Below are 20556 nucleotides of genomic sequence, written 5' to 3' on the forward strand. Positions count from 1 at the left end.
ACACACACACACACACACACACACACACACACACACACACACACACAAATAAAAAACGTCAGCGCCGATGCATAGCAAAGAAGTGCACATTTACATGTTCTGATCAACCCTGAAAAAGCGAACGAACATTCGCGTTTGTAATAATATACATACACATACATACAACCATTGCTGAGTGATAAAGTGCGAGCGCCCAAAATATTACATTTATTGCGTAAAGCAAAAACATACAGATATTCTCATTTTCACCATACTTAAATGCCAGTCCAGATAGCAAAGCCATACACTGCTATAATAAATTTATATGCAGACGAAATTTCTCATTCTCAGCACGGTTGCGTGTTTGCAAGAACCGCATTTATTGTTATACTATCGCATTAGAGTGGATAATTTTTTCTTGTATTGCATACAAAATGTTCCATTCAGACAATATGCGACATTTTTGATAACGTGCTTGGACAAAAGAGGCATTGACATCGTTCTATCATCTTTTCTTCTGTATGATAATGCCACCTCAAATTTAAACGTTCCTTAAACGTCCAAAATATGTAGCGAAGAACAAAAACTCTTAATTTTCCTCCATAAACGATAAAAATTGTACACGTTTCTTCGTTTAAACTTTTCATTCGATGTTTAACTTGTACTTCTTAAAAAGAACAAAGTATAAATGCGCCGAAAAAAGAACTCTTTTTCCCACTTTGCTTTCTTTAAAGGACTAAAGTGCTTTTTAATTTGTGACTGTTTTTGCCACAGCAATGAAATCCCTACTACCGTGCTAGATGGTGTCGACACGAGTGGACGGATTTTTAAATTTATTTGAACGACGCCATGTTACTACAACGTACATGTAACAGAAGAAACGCACAGTCCATGTCCACGCTATTGGGCATAACCGATTTGAACCGTCAATGTGAACTAGATCAAGTATAGAACTTTACATAGGATCATATACGATGAATATGGATTACACAGTCTGTTTCAAAATACCGTCACCAATGTCGACACCATTTGACATCAAAATTTTGACAGTAAAAATATGTGTTATTGTTGTTGTCGTTTCATTGCTGTGGTTTTTGCACAACAATATGACAATGGCTTTTTTGAAAGTCGTATCAATTTGTTGGATGCGACATGAACGAAAGAAAATTGTCCACCCTACTGGTATTCACGCATTATATAAAACGGTAAATATACATTGTCTACATCGCGTCTGTTGGTTGTGTTTTCTGTGATTCGTTCGTTCAGTGGGTGGCATAATCAATATACAGTGTATATCTACAATACATATCTACATTTTGCATTTGAAACATAATCACAACGGTACACAATTCTTTTGATGCCATGCATTGCACACACGGTATTATCAAAGGCGAAGCAAATACTACAGCAAATGGTTTGGGACCAAAACAGTGCAGAAAAAAATATCCGAAAAAAATTTCCGACAAAAAATGCCAACTAACCTAATGCTGTATGAAATGGCCGAAAAAAAACGGTGATTTGGTTGAATTGGATGTAAATTGCAATGAAATTAGATTCGAAAATACTGAACCATATCGAAGGTTATTCGATTTTTTGTTGTTGTTGTTTTATATTTCTTGATGTTGTAGCGTTACCATACAACAATCATTACATAATTTGTTATGTTTTGAACAATTAAATTACTGGCATTGCGCATATGAGATGGGTTGTTTTTTTTCATTTTAGATCGACATAAATGTACATTTAGCACGTGCAAATAAGTCAAATACATAATAAGGGAGAGAGGGATTCATTCATGCGAATGGCAAATAATATATTTGTCAACAAATATCGAAAATCAGCTATACACATTGAACGAGACTGGTCAAAATATGCGTTTCCTGTTAAGCTCTTATTGTTCTATTGTGTAGAACATTTCACGATATTCTGATTGCGTGACAAACTTCTAAATATGCATATTTCTTCTTCTACTTCTAAATATATATTCTACATATCAAGAAATATCAGATATTCTGATACTGTCGATTTGTGATGCCAAAAAATCGAAATTTATCAAATGTTTGCAATTTTGGAATCGTATATTACGTGTTGGTAACTGTTTCGACCATATACACCCAACGATATTTAACAGAGCGTTAATACATCCACACAAGGCATACACAAATAGTGCTAGTAAGGCTAATGCAACCGGTAATGATACACACATAACGCTCAAATATTTGACCATCACAACCAGAAAATTTACACCAAAATACATCACAATGTAATGCCGCCACACATCGAGATGAAATACAGAATGGGCTCGTATATATTGGAAGTATAAATTAAAACGTAAGGATTCGTATCTAACTTCATATCTATCACACATGCAATTGTTTGGACAGTGAAAGCTGTTGTATCTTAAAGAGCGTCAAAAATTCTACTAAATTCGATCTGTCAAAGTGAAAACAATTCTGCACACACAAGTTTTTTATTGCGAATTACGTTCCAACAAAACAGCATTTGCGGGAAGCAATGCTTTTGTACTTTAATCAAAAGAAAAGTGCTGCTGAATGTCATCGTTTGTTGTCGGAAACGTATCCCAAATATTCAATTTCAATAAGTGTATGTGAAAAATGGTTTAGAATCTTCAGAAGTGGTGATTTTGACACGGAAGACAAAGAGCGTCCAGGCCAGCCGAAAAAATTTGAAGATGAAGAATTGGAATTGTTACTCGATGAAGATCCATACCAAACGCAAGAAGAACTCGCTAAATCATTGGGAGTAACTCAAGCAACCATTTCACAACGTTTAAAAGCATTAGGGTTCATCCAAAAATTTGGAAACTGGTTGCCGCACGAATTGAAACCGAGAGATGTTGAAAGGCGTTTTACCATCTGTGAAATACTGCTCGCAAGACAAAAAAGCAAGTCATTTTTGGATCGAATTGTTACGGTCGATGAAAAGTGGATCCACTACGATAACCCAAAGCGAAAAAAATCATACGTTCGACGCGGCGGACCATGGACCATCGCAAGCAAAGGAAGATATTCATGGTTTCAAGGTAATGCTCTGTGTTTGGTGGGATCAAAAGGGTATCGTGTATTATGAGCTGCTGGAACCGGGTGAAACAGTCACAGGAGATCGCTATCGACTACAACTGATGCGATTGAAGCGAGCATTGGACAAAGATCGGAAAGAATGGAGGGGAAAACACAACCGGTTAATTCTTCAACACGACAATGCTCGGCCACATATTGCAAATGTCGTCAAACAATACTTGTCGACAATAGGATGGGAAGCTCTACCCCACCCGCTGTATTCACCAGACATTTCTCCTTCTGATTACTTATTGTTTCGAACGATGCAAAACGAATTGGCAGGCAAACGCTTCACTTCTTCGGAGGAAATCGCAAATTGGGTCGGTTCGTGGTTTCGTTCAAAACAACAACCATTCTTTTGGCACGGAATCCATGAATTGCCTGGAAAATGGGAAAAAGTAGTGGCCAGCGATGGACAATACTTTGAATAAAAAAATGTGTACCATCCTCTTGAAATAAATCCCCAATTTCAGTGAAAAATCCTTACGTTTTAATTTATACTTCCAATAATTGTTTATTTTGGCCGTTTCTTCATTGAAATTTGTTATACTCGGCTATATGACTGCTACCATCATATCGATTGTACTTCACAGGATTCTGTCACGAGGATAAAAAATAGTCAAGCATTATACCACCACATGCTCACACGTACATTCGATTTTTGGAACCGTGGTTATGGTTTCCATGATATTAATCTGTGTGCGTGCGTGCGCCACCGATGCATGCAAACGAAACACATCGTTTGTATATTGGTAGGATGTAAATATAAAAAGTCAATTTATGGATTTTTGAATGTTCGAATTTTTTTTCGGAAACTTTTCTAATGCAAATTTAATATTTAGAAAGAAGTACAATAAAATACACCATCAGAGCATTTATTGCATTGAACGTTCGAAATTGGATGCGTGCAAAATCGATCCATTAGATTCTATTAGTTCAATCCGATACTGGTTCATTGGATGTTCAAATCGGTGATTGTATTACGAAAATAAAACTCATTCAATGCCCTTTTTCGAGCTTTTTTGTTTAGTGTGTGCTCTCTCTCTTTCTCTCAACAATTTCTTGATCGGTTCGATTGGTACGAATGGCCTTTGTCAGTCATCGAATAAAATTGGATTAGATACCCACACACTAACATTAAATACGAATTCGATTTCAGCTAATCTTTCGATCCAGTTCACTGACACTAAATTTAAATTAAACTTATCAATTTGCCGTTTTATCGATTCTTTTTTCGGTAGCATTATTTGTGTACTTTGTTGAAATAATTATTCGATTTTCCGAAATTGAAGATGTCTTGAGAATAATATCGATAATAGTGATTCGTTGCGATGTGTCCAAAATAGATGTAGTAATAGTAATTTTTTTTGCATTGTAATGAGTTATCATTTTCGTTTTGCGTTTTTGATTAAGCCAAATCAAGCGTGCACCGATAATTCGATTGCTCTATTTCGCGACAGATGCCGAGATACCATTGAAGAGCGCCTCATTTCGTTTTGGATTGATTTAACTGGAAAATTTACTGCGTATACGTTGTACATTTGAAATGCGTCCAATCGAAATTCATTCCATGGGTTTTGGTTAGCATCCCACAAGCTCAATGCCAGCAAGCTATCTATCATTCGTTCTCATGGCGCTTGTAATTTGGAATTCGACATCCGAATATTCCGAGAAGAGTATATGCCGATTTTACTATCTCTTACTATATGCTTTAATTCCAATTTATTTTGATTTCATTCACATCCCAATGACTACATTATTCGCATGAAACTGTGAATAAATGCGATTTTCGTTATTCATTTTCATTTTACAACATGCAGAGAGCAGAGAAAGAGTGTGTGTGTATGTGTGCGTGTGTGCCAGACTCTGAACTGGGTGTGTACATTTAAGGATATACACGAGAAAACAAGTTGCGATGATTTTTCGGTAAGTTTTCTCCGAGAGTGAACAGCTTGGTGTAAGGGAAGTGCTTGTTTCGATACATCCTAATTTATTCACACAAATTTTACTTTACAAACATCAACAACATGAATTACAAACAGTTAAAGTCAGTAGTAGTGACTAAACAATGTGCTGAATAAATTGTACACCAAAATGGAATTGCATAGTGACGACGATGTGGACCATGCTGGGATAGACCAAAAAATAATAATAACAACAACATCGAATCAGGACCAAGAAATGTACAAACAGTCGATGAAGAAACAAGGAGGACAAAGGCAAGTAACAACAAAAATGATTATAAAATTGCTTTGAATTAAAAGAAGTACTGTCGGCAATGACTCTGTCGAACATATTTTGGGGCTGGTCGACGACGTCGTGTGCGCTCAGATAAAATGTTTGGAATGATATCTTGAAAGCGCTTTTTTATCTTTGTCTTCTTTTTGTGACTTTAATCTTTTCTTTTTCACTTGCTTCTTTTGTCACTGCCGAGCGTTGCTTTCCGTTACCATTTGTTTTCCAACATTTTCTGAAATATTTTGGCGAATTAAAAAGAAATAAATGGAATGTGCTAAAAATTCTCGGGTGTATTATGTAAATGAACTCCGGTTCTATCACATTCAGAGTAGTTTGTCGGCTGAAAGCGAATCATAAGTCCATTCCATGCAAAGAGTGTATTAACTCGATAAGACTCAAATGTGGCTTATACTTGTACACTGTGTGATGTATTTTCATTGGAAAAAATTGTTGCCTAAACACTTCACATTGAAGATGACATCCAGTGGCCGTATTTCAAAATACTCTCTGAACATTTCATTAATATCCGAGTCATTACAACAATCGAACAACGAAAAATGTGAATAAATAGATGAACACTGCACTTGTGTATGGCAAAAGGATTTTTCCGTGATAGAATCTCAAAATCGTTAAATATTTCTTTGGCGTTATGAGTTCGGCTCTTGTTGTAAGTTAACGAAATGACTTTTTCTCTGACAATAAAACTGACATGCTTGAAATTGATGAGGAACTTTTTTTCACTTAATTTTTTGATTTTCCACAATGTGCGCAATAAGAAAAAAAAAAACACATACACACACAAACTTTTACGCAAGATCATCATCTGAGTTATGGCATTATTGGTGTGGATACTGTTTTGTGAATGTAGTACAATGTACACCATAACTTCCGATGGAATGGAAAAAATCCATCACTATGGTGCGGCGCATTTGAATTTCATCTATGCGTTGGTGAAAATGACATGAATCATGCATGTTATAATAAAAGAATTTGAGCTAGCAATAGCTGGCACCAAACAAAACATGAAATGGAAGTAACAACGCAAAGTCAATGACGGCAATGCTAGCGGTGCTATCACTTTGAATAACCAATATTATGTTGTACACAAAATATGAAAAAGAAGTAGAAGAAAAAAACATGAAATAAAATTATATTTGTCTGTTCGTTTGTCGGTGCGGCAGTATTGAGATGTGTCGGGCTGTATGATTCTAATCACAATGTAGGCCGTGAATCATTCAGCACACGAGAGAGTAAACTAGAAAAATTAATAACAAGTCTATGTTCAGCCTTTCATCTTGTGATACATACTGTAATAAATGCTGCGCTGCTTCACTCAATATTATTGCTGGAAGGCATTGGTGCAAAACTGAGTCGCGAATGCGCTCACAGTCGCACTCTTAATTTTCTATATCTTCATCTTGTTGTGTTCGAGAATGTGTGGTGAATTGTGGCATTTCGACGTTGTCGAGGATTATTGTGACACATTGGCTTGTGAAGGGCGAGATTTATCTATAATTTATATGCAGATTTATGGATGAGGGCGGTGAAAAAGAAATTAAAAAGAACTGAGCATTACTACATCGTGGTTGCTCTTTTTTTCCATGGCACACAAGAAGTAGATTACGTATCACTCACATCTATTGCAACATTGTCAACACACATATTTTAATATATTCGAATAATGAGCAAATAAAAATGAGCGATGCTCGTTGGTTTATTCTTATTCTTGGTTTTTTTTCATGTTTACGATGCGATTGCTTCTTTTAACCTTGCAGCCTTTTACATTTATTGTTTTTCTTGCTACTCCATTTCAGATTTTGTTGATTGCACCAAAATTAAATGCATCAACATTATCAAAATTAAAATGCTTATTTACTTAGGAGTTCAAATAGCTGTGGATTTTATTTTAAATCGGCAAACATTGAATTAAAACTGCGTATTATATAAACAGTGCATATTTTTGTTTGGATTTTGAGATTTTGGAAAATTACATGTTTTCGCATGTTTCGCTAATATAAATAGAAAGAGAGAAAGGAAAATTGTAAATTTGCCTCCATTGCCGCATCGAAATAGACATCTATATCAACATCCCCAAGAGCTACTATATAAATGATTAAACGCATACAAATTTAAATTCAGTTCCAAATGAATAACGAAGGCGATGCAAATGCTATGATATAAGTATTGGATAACAAATGTCCAAATTCCATCGACTGTCCAATATAAAATCATATTCAGACGAATCGAAAATACACGAGATTGCAACTGGGATTGTTGTGTGTTTTTCTTTTCTGTATTTTGTTCCTTTTTCACGATGTGATTTGTAAAATAAAAACAAGCGCAAATCAGGCTTAATGTAGCCTCGACTTACAGCCAAAGATTGGGTGGCAAGAAATAAAATGGAATGATATAAATCTGGAAATACGCTACATATGGTATATAACATTTTAAATGCATGCATCACATTTTCACACAGCAACATAACGACTTTGATTTTGTATTTATTTGATGCATTATTCGATGAAAGACAAACAATCGCATGCATATATATGTATGTATATATTTAGGCATGCATAGGCGCAGACACTCCAAACTCAATGTGCTTCAGTTTTAATGTGTTAGTTGCAAAGAAACTTCAAAAATACGTCAAATCATCATATGGAACTAAGTCGTTTCTTTCGAATTTCGTATATAGATTGTCACTCCTCGTCCAATCTCTCTTTCTCTCCCCCAATTGTGTACACTGTCACTCATTTGTCCAAAGTAATTTTAAAGGATTTGCCGCATTTACTTCGTTTTTATTTAGTTTAGTTCCTTCATTTCCCTATTCATTCGATTCGTTTACTTTAGAATAAAAACTTTAATTATTTTGGCTGTGAAACTTATTCATTTTCGTTGTTCATCAGTGAATTTTCGGTGGTTTATCTTGCACACTGTCTGAGTGTGGTGTTAGTAAAAAAAATGTACTTTTCGGGTTTGCATTATACGCGCGGGTGTTGAATGAGTAGAGTAATGCATAAATCTCGATGTCTATTCCACAAACATCGTAAGCAATATTTTAATGAAACACAAGCGGTATTACGTTGTTTGTTGATGTTTTTATATTTTCATTTGATGGCCAATGAAAATGACGACGATAAGAGTGAAAGAATGCGAAGCCACGACAATCGGATGGCGAATGGCAAAGGCAAATGGAACAGTGAACACCATTTTGCGATAAAGGCAAAACTTTATAATCATAATTAAGTACAATTATCCAGTTTTGAGCATCGAATGGTTTGTCGAAAAACAAACAATGTTATAAAATCGGTTGGATGGCATACAGGCTGAATGAAGAGTAGCAGCATTTTCACCACCACCAAAAACAATTGTGTCGACGGGGCCACAAAACACAGCAAACGATCGACAAACAAATTGGCAAAACGAAATAAAAATGGAAAAGGCAAATTTGTCTTTTCAGTCTCGTGCACAATATTCATCTTGTTGGTGGCAGTTGTTGTTTTGTGATTGACTACATAAATGATTTGATTATGTATTATTTACTGCCGCGCGAAAAATAACATTCATCCCATTAAAATCAATGTCTGTATATACTTGACAATATACACTCACACACATACACACGCGTACATCCTATTTCCATCAAGAGGCTGAATTTGTTGTTAGTCGTTAGTTTGCTTTTATTATCAGTTCGCATATTATTGTTATTATCAACTTTCATTTGGATGTCAGTCGTTTTGCTTCGAAGACTGAATTCAATGGTAAGACTCACATGTTTTTCGTGTCTGTTTGTAAATATGTTCATGTGTGTTTGTGACTGTGTAAATTATTTTTGCTGTCGGTACATGGATTCAGACACACTTCACGCAAATGTCAGCCGTTTGCATTTAATGCATAGATTTATTCTTGTCTTAGATAGAAATTGGCACGCTCCATGAAATACCACATTTATTATTGGGCGGGTGTATGTGTGTGTTCGATGCTTGGTTTTATTCGGCAGCAAGCGCACATGTACGTGCATTATGGTTACGCGATTAATTTAATTTGTCAGTTTTGGGTCTTTTCATATTTTGCCATCTTAAAAATATTCAACGATGTGCTGGATGGAGTTAATGTCGACACACTTTTCATCTTTATGCGAACAACGAAATGGAGATTGAAATACGATGGAGTGACATATACAACAAGCAACAAGATAAAGTGCGAGCAATCACTTTACACACAATACCCACGTCTCCTTTTTAAAATTCAATCAAAATTTCTGTAAGACTCCTAATAAGTTCTTCAGAAAAAACTTTACGCATGAGTTGTGACAAGATACCCAACCAAAACATCCACTGACTGTGCATTTGATACGAAGCGATGGCAACAACAAAAATTAATACATTGATGATGTTAATATTAATTAATAGGAATAATGGCAAGAATTTCGTCGAAAACAAATGCAAAGAGGTGGAGGTAAATCCCACAATAACCAGCCATTCAAAAAGCATCCAATCTCACCATATTGTTTTCGAGATGAATCTTTTGCTCGCGTTGCAAAATTTTAATTGTACCATCGTATCCATCATCGTATATCTTAAGAACGATTTCAAAATGAAAAAAAAAAAAAGAAAAACTGGTTTCATCATTAGGTAAATTCACTACTGATTCCAAAGCCTTGACCATTCTCATCGAATGGTTTTCACCAAGAAAAAAATTTGGGAGATTCAGGTAAAGCCGTATTGCGAAAAAATGTTCACATGCAATCACGAGTATATGCACAGAAAAGGCAGTATCTTTATTACTCGCATTTGAGGAAGAATCGAGGCCAAATCCATCGAAATGTTGTTTGATTTTGTGTATTCATAAAATCGTAATACAAAGAACAAATAAGACGTGCATCAAATTGAGAACACTTCGCCCTTCGTGCTTAACCTTTATGGTTTATTTTGTATGCTTTTGCCAAGCTGATGTTGACACGTAAAACTACATTTCTAATCAAATGTTAAGAAGAGGTGTCAACGAAAGTTCGTTTTCGTCTTTGTTCGTGTTTGTCACGAAAACGAACGAACACGAAACGAAATTTATCTTTGCGATCGAACACGAATGAACGTGAAAATCAATTTCCACTCTGCAAACGAACACGTTCGTTCGTAGTGGCCTTCTTTGCGAACGAACACGAAAAAAAATTTCCACCCTGCGAACGAACGTGTTCGAACGTAGTGGCCTTCTTTACGAACGCGAACGAACACGTCCGTTCGTAGTGCGGGTTTTCACGAACGCAAGCGAACGCGAACCAATTTTTTTTATACGAACGAACATTTCTTTCTACGAACGCGTTCGCTGACAACTCTAATGTGAAGTGAAAAAAGCATTAAAAAAGTTTTCCCATCAAATTCGAGGTTAGTTTCGGACTTCGAAAACGAATTCTGACCCGATTCGATTGCTTTAATATTCATTTCATACGTCATTGTCACCATTTTCAATTCATTGAAATCATATTTGAGCATCCAGGTTTGAATTTTGTTAATACACATAACACAAAAAGAATCGATCGGCCAATAGGTAATAATAGTACCAGCGGTGTATTACAAATCATACGCATACCGATGATGACGCACGTCTCATCTCTGCCTAGCTTTATTTACCCTTAGGATAAAAAGAACACCAAATGAAGGAGATGAAAAAGAAAACAAACGTTTTCACGGTTCGAGCACACGTAATGAGCATTCAAAGTGGATGTACACTGTACAGACAAATTCAAACAGAATAATCGGCCAAGAGCTTCTTGAATTTGGAACATATTGGAATACTTTTTGTTCGCAGCAAAACGAAACAAAAAAATTCAAGACAAAAAAGCTATAGGAGCTGATAAGCAAATAAACTAACGATGCACATCGAAGGAGTCGAGGTGAACAGAAAGAAGTAAAAAAGAAAAGACGAAAATAATGTTGAAACAAACGCACAAAGAACGAGAGAGAAAAAAAAGTCACATTGCACACAAACCATCATTTGAAATCAACTCACAGATTCAAATTTGAATGAATTTAAAGTACACGTACGAATCGTTCCATGAATTTCGTGTGAATCATTTCATCTTTGCTCAGCTCAGATCATTTTGTATTGTTTTGGTGTTCCGTTTGATGATTTGATTTGTTGGTTGTGCAATATTACCGAAATGTTGTTTAGATCTCTTGCTGGTATGCGCATCACAGCGTCGCTCTTCTGCGATCTCATTCCTAATTTGGAATAAGTCAAATCATAAATTCACAGGCGTCGAAAACGAAAACATATCACCAGTTCGCAGCGCATATTTGATGAAGTTACAAAAATGAACGGGCACAAATACATGGCTGACGACACACACACATATATATATATATATTTCGACATCCGCAACAGTAAAAGAACAGGATGAGAAAGACATACTATTACTACATTGAAACAACAAGAGATGCAAAAGTTTTTAGAAGAAAAAAAAATAAACCAACAACTACAACAAGCATTAAAATTGTGAACTAACTGAAATCAAAAACAATTCCCAAAGCGTTTTTACAAACGACGCATACATCAAAAGCAGAATTCTCATCGACTCATGAGCGCGAGGAGTGTTGCTGTCACTCTTCTTTAATGCTATTTATGCTGGCTCATTCGATATGTTTGGTTGTAATTTTTTTCTACTTCAAACATTTGATTCGTTTGGTATATTTCTTTACACTTTTTTATTACTTCACCCCTTCGCTCAATGGTTTTGTCATTTGTGTTTGCTTTTTATTTTGGGGGAGGTATACTTCTGCACCAAGTCATCAAAATGTTTCCATTCACAGCACAAGCGTGACATACAAACGATATTCTGGTGTAACTTTGAAGTTCAATGAAACAAAAAAAAAAACATAATAAAACAAAAAAGTAAACCAGCCATCATGTTTGAATTGAATTTATGACTTTCTCGGGTTGACATCGTAATTGATTGAGTGCTTTAGATCATTCTTTTTCTATAGCCAATTCTCGGAATAATTTCACTGTCATTTTTGTTTGAGCAACTACTTCAGATAGAAAATAATGGAACGCAAATTAAATCAATTAGTAGTTTGAGGACGTAGTTTAATTTTCGTTCAAATTTTATCTAAATGCCACATAGTTTTGTGACCAAGCATAGAACAGAACTAATACATTTTTAATTTTTTTCGGTTTGTTATGGTAACGAGAGAGAGAGAGAGAGAGAGAGAGAGAGAAGAGAGCAAAAGTGAGTGAAACAACGATAATGCACCATTTACTCGCTGAAACGATATGTATTTGAAAGCAAATATTGTGAAACGAGAGATTGGTTGTAGCAACAATATCGTAACACTGGTGATAGTTAAAGCAATCTGTGCCTCATCGTCATCTCCAAAACAAGTATGCATAAAGCGAAAATATTACGGAAATTGTATATGGAAATATTTGGTGGTGGCATATGGCGAATTCTTGAATATGACAATAATCTTAAAATATACACTGACACTAACCAACCATTCAACCGATTGAATTTTCTCGTATAACCGATGCATACAAATGACTTGTATTTACACACACTCCACCATAAAATGGTGACCGGGAAACGAAATGAATAACTGAACGGTTGAGTGTTATGTTAGTGCCGGCCTCATCATATTCCATTCTGATTGTCAAACAAAATCAAATCGGTGGCAATGCATAAAACAAATAATGTTTGAAAACGATAATAAATCGTTAATATATTGAAAAAGACGGCGTTCGTCGACAATGATCATATTGACGAGCATGATGGTATTGGATTATTGTAGGAAGCGCGCGGAGGCACGTTCACTCATTCACATTTACCAATAAATACTGTTTCATTTAGATACTGTAGCCATTTTTTTTTTTTTCATTTGTTGTATCCCATTTAGTTTGTCATCGTTTCGAAAATGTATTGTTGAAATCAACAAGCAATAGCTTCCATTTTCAACAAGCATCCTAAATGAGTGCGCGCGTGAGTGTGTCGGGGCTCTGTCGGCTGTGTAATTCGGATATAACAATAAATGCATCATCAATGAAGAGAGCGCAACGAATGTTTATTTGCAACACATTGAAAATATAGTAGTAAATACAGTCGAGTAAATGCTAGTTAGTCAGACCGACAATATCAACAAAAATAATATCCCAAATCAAATGTACATTTCACTCGATATGAACGAGGAATAACCGACAACAACAAAAACAGCAACAGCAATAACGACGAATACGACAACGACAGCAGTACCAACAAAAAACGGAATTTTGAATGAAGAGAAGAGAAAAAGCGCTTCGATAGGGCATAGGCATAATAATAATAAATAATAGACAAATCGAAATTCAGCAGCGCATTGTCACAGAGCTCAGTGTGTCGCTCTAGGAGGCAATACGCAGCTACATGCATTTAATCGTCTATCCAAAAATGACATTGGAATAGGGTGCGATTTACCGAATCGCACAGTTTAAATCACAACACACACACACTCACACTAGCACCACTATAATAATCGTTGGCAACAATGAAAGCAGTAACTACAATAGTGGCTCACCGACAGCAAAAACCAAACTATGGCACAACAAAACCGAACATACTGCAATAAATACTAAAGAGCGAGAGACATTTGATTTAAGTATCGGTTTTGCAAACATCTTTCACCTATTGCGCATTGCATTTCAGAGTTATCGAGTTGTTATACATTCAAGTATGCCAATCATGTATCAATGAGAAAAATGATAAAAAGAAAAGAGAGAAAATGTTCTCCTGTAATCATAAATACTTATTATTTTGAAACGAAAATTGAAATCGAGTACATACGCGTTCGTGCCTTGTTTGGTATGGGATTTCCTTGTATTTATATGGGACACATTCGGCTGAATGACTGAGATTAGTGCATGCCATTGTGTGTATTTATTTGCGTCAACAGAAAAAAAAAAACAATAACATTAAGATGAATCATCTTAGATGATAATAGTGCACGTAACGTACACACATACACACACTGAGACACACGCACAAACTATTTTAGGATCCAAAACGCTTGTAATTCTTCAAAATACATGAAACGCTTCCAATCCATTCACTTCAACAAATTAAGCAAATAAAAACAGCTACACGGGCATGTTTGAATATGACATTGAAACACACAACGATGAGACGAAAATGCAATGCGTGATTTGTTGTTGTTGTTGTTGTTGAATTGATTTGTCAGCCAAAGCAACACATAGAACCATTCTCGCCGTGTGGCGATAAAGTGAATTTCGAATATTTTACGCTGCTTGCCTTTCCATCCACTTCTTATTTGAAGTGCACCGTAGAGAATTATTGTTGATTTCAATAGCATATGGCATAGACAATTATGCATTGTATATCTATGACTGGATAAAAGATATTGAAATTTATTGACTTACATAAAGTTTATGTAGAAGAGATGGAAGAATCGCAAAGTAAATCAAGTAAAGTGTATACTCTGTACAAGCCTAGACGATCAATCAACGATTACCCGCGAGTTACTTTTGCACAAGATTATCAACAATCATTGGGTATTCAATATAAATCATAGACTCGAAATTGAAGAATGACGCATTAAAAAAAGACACCAAATCAACAAAACTTTTCGCATTGCAATAAAGTAGAGAAAACTATGTGAATCTATTGTGGTTGGCGTTGAGGATAAAAAACGGGCACCATATCGCACAACAACAACAACAACAGAGAAAAAAACCACACGCGAAGAGAGATTGCGAAGTGAGCTCATCTAATTTGCTGTAAGTATACGTTTATGTGGCTTCGCTTATGGAAGCGAATATTAACTGAAATCGTTGGCAAAGTGGCCCAAAAGTTGAACGCGCGTTTATTGACGAGCATCGACGGCGATAAAAGTTTTCGAAAGCAATTCACTGTTTTTAAAGCAAACATTAGAAGAGCGTAAATGATGTTGCGACGAAAATTCACCCATCAAATTCAAGTTTTTATTTTAGTTTTTCATCTCGATTTCGTTTCGCGTGTAACACGCTCCAAATTTGCTTGCTCTAAGCATTTAAACGTTAGCTCCATCGAATTTATAGAATCTTTATTCGCGGATGCGCTAGCGCAAATGAAAACGAGTAACTGAAACTTTGCCCTCTAATTTGAATGAAGGATGAACATTTGAAAATTTGCATTACGCTTCAACGAAATCATTCTAGCAAAAATTCAGTCTAGTGGAATTGAAATCATTACTTATGCTCCATAATTTTTCTGCTGAATGATTTTTATCCAACAAAGCAAATAGAACGAACGAGAGAGTGAGAAAAAGAGAGAGATGGGGTGGTGGGCGAGTGAGCGACTTTTGAATGAAAGCATTATTAAGCATAATCGTAAAACGTTTATTGATATCCCTTTTTTTCGCTACAAATATCGAAAATCAAATAAAGTCATATTAATTTTATTTTCAAAGCATCGATCATCATCTGGCTGAAATCATATTTGTTGATATCCGAAGCAGAATAGCGCACGAATAAATACACACACGCGATTTTTTTTTCTTGACGATAATAGTTTCTGTTGCTCTCTATCTCTTCCCGCTCATTCAGACATTCGATTTAGTTTTGCCTTATGCTAGCACAACTTTTATTGCCCTTAATTTATCAAAAATTACTTAAGGGATGAAACATTAATACTTTCCTGAGGACAGAAAAAATGACGAAAATAAGAACATAAAACGTATATCTTCAACTAGATAAAGTAGAATGAAGTAATGTGAAATAGTAAAGCGTAGAATTTATGACTTTAGCAAAACTAAATCCACGGAAACTTAACATAAACGGTTAAAAATGCGCCTCAAACTAAATGTGATGTCGTATTGCGTGAACGACAAACATACAAAACTCAAACGTGATTATAAGAATACAGAGAGAGAGAGAGAAGGGAATGACCAAAAATAGAGAGATAAAAAATAAGTAAGAAAAAAGCGAATAGTAGCAATTTTACCAAAAGAAATAGAAAACGGCCAGTCATTCTGAAATGATATGTGCCACAGTGCAACACTGAATTGATTATTGGGATTATCTTCGAACTCGCACAATGACATACATTTAAGAAATGGTAACCGAACTGAATCAAACAGCCAGCCTGTCTGTGCTAGCATTTCTGCTCGTCGACACAAAATAACTTTTGCGTTAAATCCAAAGCAACAGAAAAATAAGAAAAAAGAGAATTGCTTTTTATATAATTTCATTGTGAAGGGCAAATGTTGTATATACATAGTTTGCTGAATGGAAAAATGAAGAGACTATAAAATTTTCTGAATGCGTCTACTAATAATTATTTGGTGTATACATATGTAGTAAAATGCGTATGCGACGCTTGAGAACCAAACGATTCGAGGATTTATTAAATGAAAATATATAAATATATCCAACAACATAGTTGTCTACATTGATGTAATTAATTTGTTTTTGGCAAAGCAATGTTATTTCATTGAATATTTGGATGTTTGCAAGAGTGTTGAACCAAACAAAAAAGTTTCGCCTTCGGTTAACGCTCATTCACTTCTTTTGAAATCATCGTATAACGAATCTATCTTATCTATTGCATCTATCGAAATGAAATGATTCAAGTAATACAAAGCCACGTTAATGGTTCCTTCAATTTCAGATATGTTTACGCACACGCATACACAAACAAAATCCAAACGCACACCCAAAAATACCCGAGATATGCAGGAGAGCAAATAAGCATCAAGAGTAATGAACTCAATGGGACCACTGTACGTTTTCTTATGGAAACGGTTTTTCTTTTTTTCGCGAACACGCATATACACGATTGAACGATGATATAGAGAGACTATCGTTTCATCTTCCGTTTTCCACACGCATCACGCAGACATGAATTTTATGTGAGAGAGAGAACGCGCTAACCATTCCATCTGACATAAATGGTAATTCAACTTAAAGTGAGGGTTTGTCCAACCAAATAATGTTGACAATATAGCAATAGAAGTACGCCACCAACAAACATTAATGGCAAACGTAAAACACAAAAAATTACTTTATCTCCATCAGATGGTTCGTTGGCATCGATTTGCGATTGTTGCGTTCGCAATAATACACACAGACAACAATCGCGCGCACACACAAACACTCTCTCATGAGAGAGTTTATGAAATTAAATGTCGGTGATAAATCAGTGATATATATTATATATAATAGTATTGACAATCACAAAACCATACTAGAAGAAATAAAGCAATAATTCAAGGCATTGCCATCGCACAGTGTTTTAATGTGTGTGCTTCGAAAATCATGATATCGTAACAAGAGAAGTCATTAATTTGTGCAACCAAACAACAATGTTCCACATGTGGATGTGATTGTGCATCATATATAACAATGGATGCGAAAACATGTAGTAATTAAAAAGTGTGAAAGACACGTGATTCTATTAATGAGATAGATTATTACCGAAATAAATGTTCGTTTAGCAATAAAAGAGTTTTTAACATTTCGACAAATACGATCCCCTAGACAAAATGGAATGCCACCATATTTGGATGCGGGAATGTCGTATTCAGGATACGAACGTGAACATGTGCAACTATTAAATCTTATCGAACATGGCAAAGCATGCATTTTCGTTTTATTTTCTTCTTGATTGTTAATGTATCGTTCATAGTTGAAATAGAACGATTTTTTTCTTCGCTCAATTTATTTTCGATTTTATGCGATATACTACAAAACTGCTCATTCCCATTTCACGTATTTAATGTTCTTTGTCACATTAAAGTTTCTATTCACAAAATTTTCTGTGATTATGATGATTTGTTCGATTTTGTCGGGCTGATAAAAAAATTCTACCATATTCTGTATAAATATATTTATAAGTATGTTTTGTATGTTATATTCCAATTGCTTATCTGTGTAAATGACTACAATTCCGGCATCGTTGACCATATCAATCGTTTAAATGTTGAATGGCGATGGTAAAGGTGTTTATGTTGATAACCATTGAATTTTAAGTGTGACTTTTGTCGGTTTCTTTAACACAACCGAACACAATATATACACGAAGGTGGATATTTTCACAATGCTGCATATTTTTCTATTGTTTTCGCATTTATACTTTGTCATCAAGAATAGAGCGTTCATAAAACATCATCATTCGTGTATAAATATGCACACACATTTTATAAATCACCGGAAAACACTATAATGCACGATATTTTCCACATTGATTTACAAAGATTCCTGATTCGTCTACCTTTTTTTATATTGCATATTTAATGACAACAATTTTACATTTCCATGAAGCCGAATTACAAATAATATGCATAGATAAAATTGTGAAATGTGTAGAAAATTGGTTGTCATATTTTAAAATTTGCGTTTACTTTTTTTTCGGTAAAATTAAAAAAAAACTCCAAAATATACCAACATAAATTAAATGATAAGAAAACATTTTAACTGCCGTTATGATGATTGTTTACATATTTTATTATTCTAAAAACTACGAGTTATTTTGTTTCTATTAAGATGAATTTCGTTTTTTTTTCTTCATTTAAACATTAACAATTAAACACAAACCATGGCAAAAGATGCAAAGCGAGAGATGAAGTAAGTAAGTAGATAGATAGTAGTTTTGTTGTAAATGAATACGAATGCACGTAACGTTTTAAATACAGAACCAAAAAGCGGAGAGTTGTTTGTGTATTTTGGCTGAATAGATAAAAACGCGAGTGCGATAGAGAACTGTACACACTGAGTATAAATCTAGGACTGACGTTGTAATTTCCAATGGGATCTAATCGTACTCTGTGTGCTAGTAACCAACAAAATAATTGAATCCGTTGTGTGTATTCCTCCATTGTGTGTACGCTTCGTTTCGTTCGGCTGAAGACATATCACACAACCAATGCCAAAGTAACAAACACATGTCTATGTCCCACAGCATTCAAATAGATACACAAAATCACACTAACACGTTCGCATGCATATCCCATCCACGTACATAGTACACAATCGCCGAACAGAGACGGATCTACGATGGTAGTGCAAATATACGGAATACACACAAAAGCAATGCCGATTGCACTCAGTTGAACACGAATAATTCAACAATTTTCCATGTTGAACCATCCGAATACGAAACGGTTTCGTCAAACATTTCCAATGCATTTATTTTTGTTTCATGGGATTTCGAAAAGATACTGATCGGAACACCAAAAGTATTCCTTACAACACTGACTATATCATACTTTCTTAAGACTTTCAGTGGATTCGGATGTGGCCGACTTTAAGAAAATTAGGGGCACGTTCATCGTATTCAACGCTTAATCATCGGAGACGCTTGAATAACGAACATTGAAGTCAGAGCAGGCGGAAAGACAAGCGCACTTTTCGCTTCCACTCTGCATTGTGTTTATAGGATTTTCCAATGTGTAACAGTATTCTTGTATCTTTGGATATTTTTCACTGGAGACGAATGAAGCAAGTTCCGTCTTGGTGTGCACGAACATACCACGGACTTCGAAGTCATCAAGCATTAACGTATACTATCTCTTCGAGCTTATTTCAAGTATGTTTCAAGAAAAAATGTTTTCATCCATCCGAAAATAATTCATTTTGATTGACTCAAAAGGCAAGATGGAATTGGTATCCTACGACTTTTTCTTTTGATTAAAACGACGAATTCAATGAGTAAATTGCTTCAATTTTTTTACAATTTAAATTTACTTTCTATTTGCGAAAGTCAAATGGATAAACTAACAAAAAAAACATTTTCAATGCAGTCATAGTCTGGTGTATTGCCCATGCTTGGCTTTAAGAGATAGTACAAAGTACATGCACACTCATACAAAAGTAAACTATAGTAGATACAATCACCCGAAACCCAAAGGACTTGTATGTGGAAATACATAGTGAACATTTGACAACGAAGTGGTGTTCAAGTTCCAAGTTGGAAATGAGTTTCTTTCCTTTTTGCACGAAGGGTGAAACAGAAACAAGCATGCTGTCATAGTTGAGTAACATTGTGCAAGTGCAAAACTTTCGTAGCAATTCGAACTTTGTATCAAGAATGGAATGCAAAGGTCGCTACTCGCAATATTCCATGTGTTGAAATATGATTCAATCGCGATATTTGGTCTCAACACTTGCGCCTCTGCTATCCACTAGAAGTGTTAGTTTTATTTTTCTCCCCCTTTTTGTCCGTATCCCTGTCGTGCTATTCTCACTCTTTATCTCTCTCTCTCTCTCTCTCTCTCTCTCTCTCTCTCTCTCTCTCTCT

General features: G+C 35.2%; 1 protein-coding gene across 1 annotated transcript in view; it reads right to left on the minus strand.

Moving 5' to 3' along the window:
- The window catches only part of LOC116346874, a 145163-nt gene extending 126133 nt beyond the window's left edge, over window positions 1-19030 (minus strand). The window contains exon 1 of the mRNA XM_031777135.1: window positions 18855-19030. The gene's annotated coding sequence lies outside the window, so the exon portion shown is untranslated. The remainder of the gene's footprint in view (window positions 1-18854) is intronic.
- Window positions 19031-20556: the final 1526 nt, after the last annotated feature.

The sequence above is a fragment of the Contarinia nasturtii genome, unplaced genomic scaffold, assembly GCF_009176525.2.
Source record: "Contarinia nasturtii isolate CC-2019 unplaced genomic scaffold, AAFC_CNas_1.1 Cnas_scaffold_129, whole genome shotgun sequence".
Lineage (NCBI taxonomy): Eukaryota > Metazoa > Arthropoda > Insecta > Diptera > Cecidomyiidae > Contarinia > Contarinia nasturtii.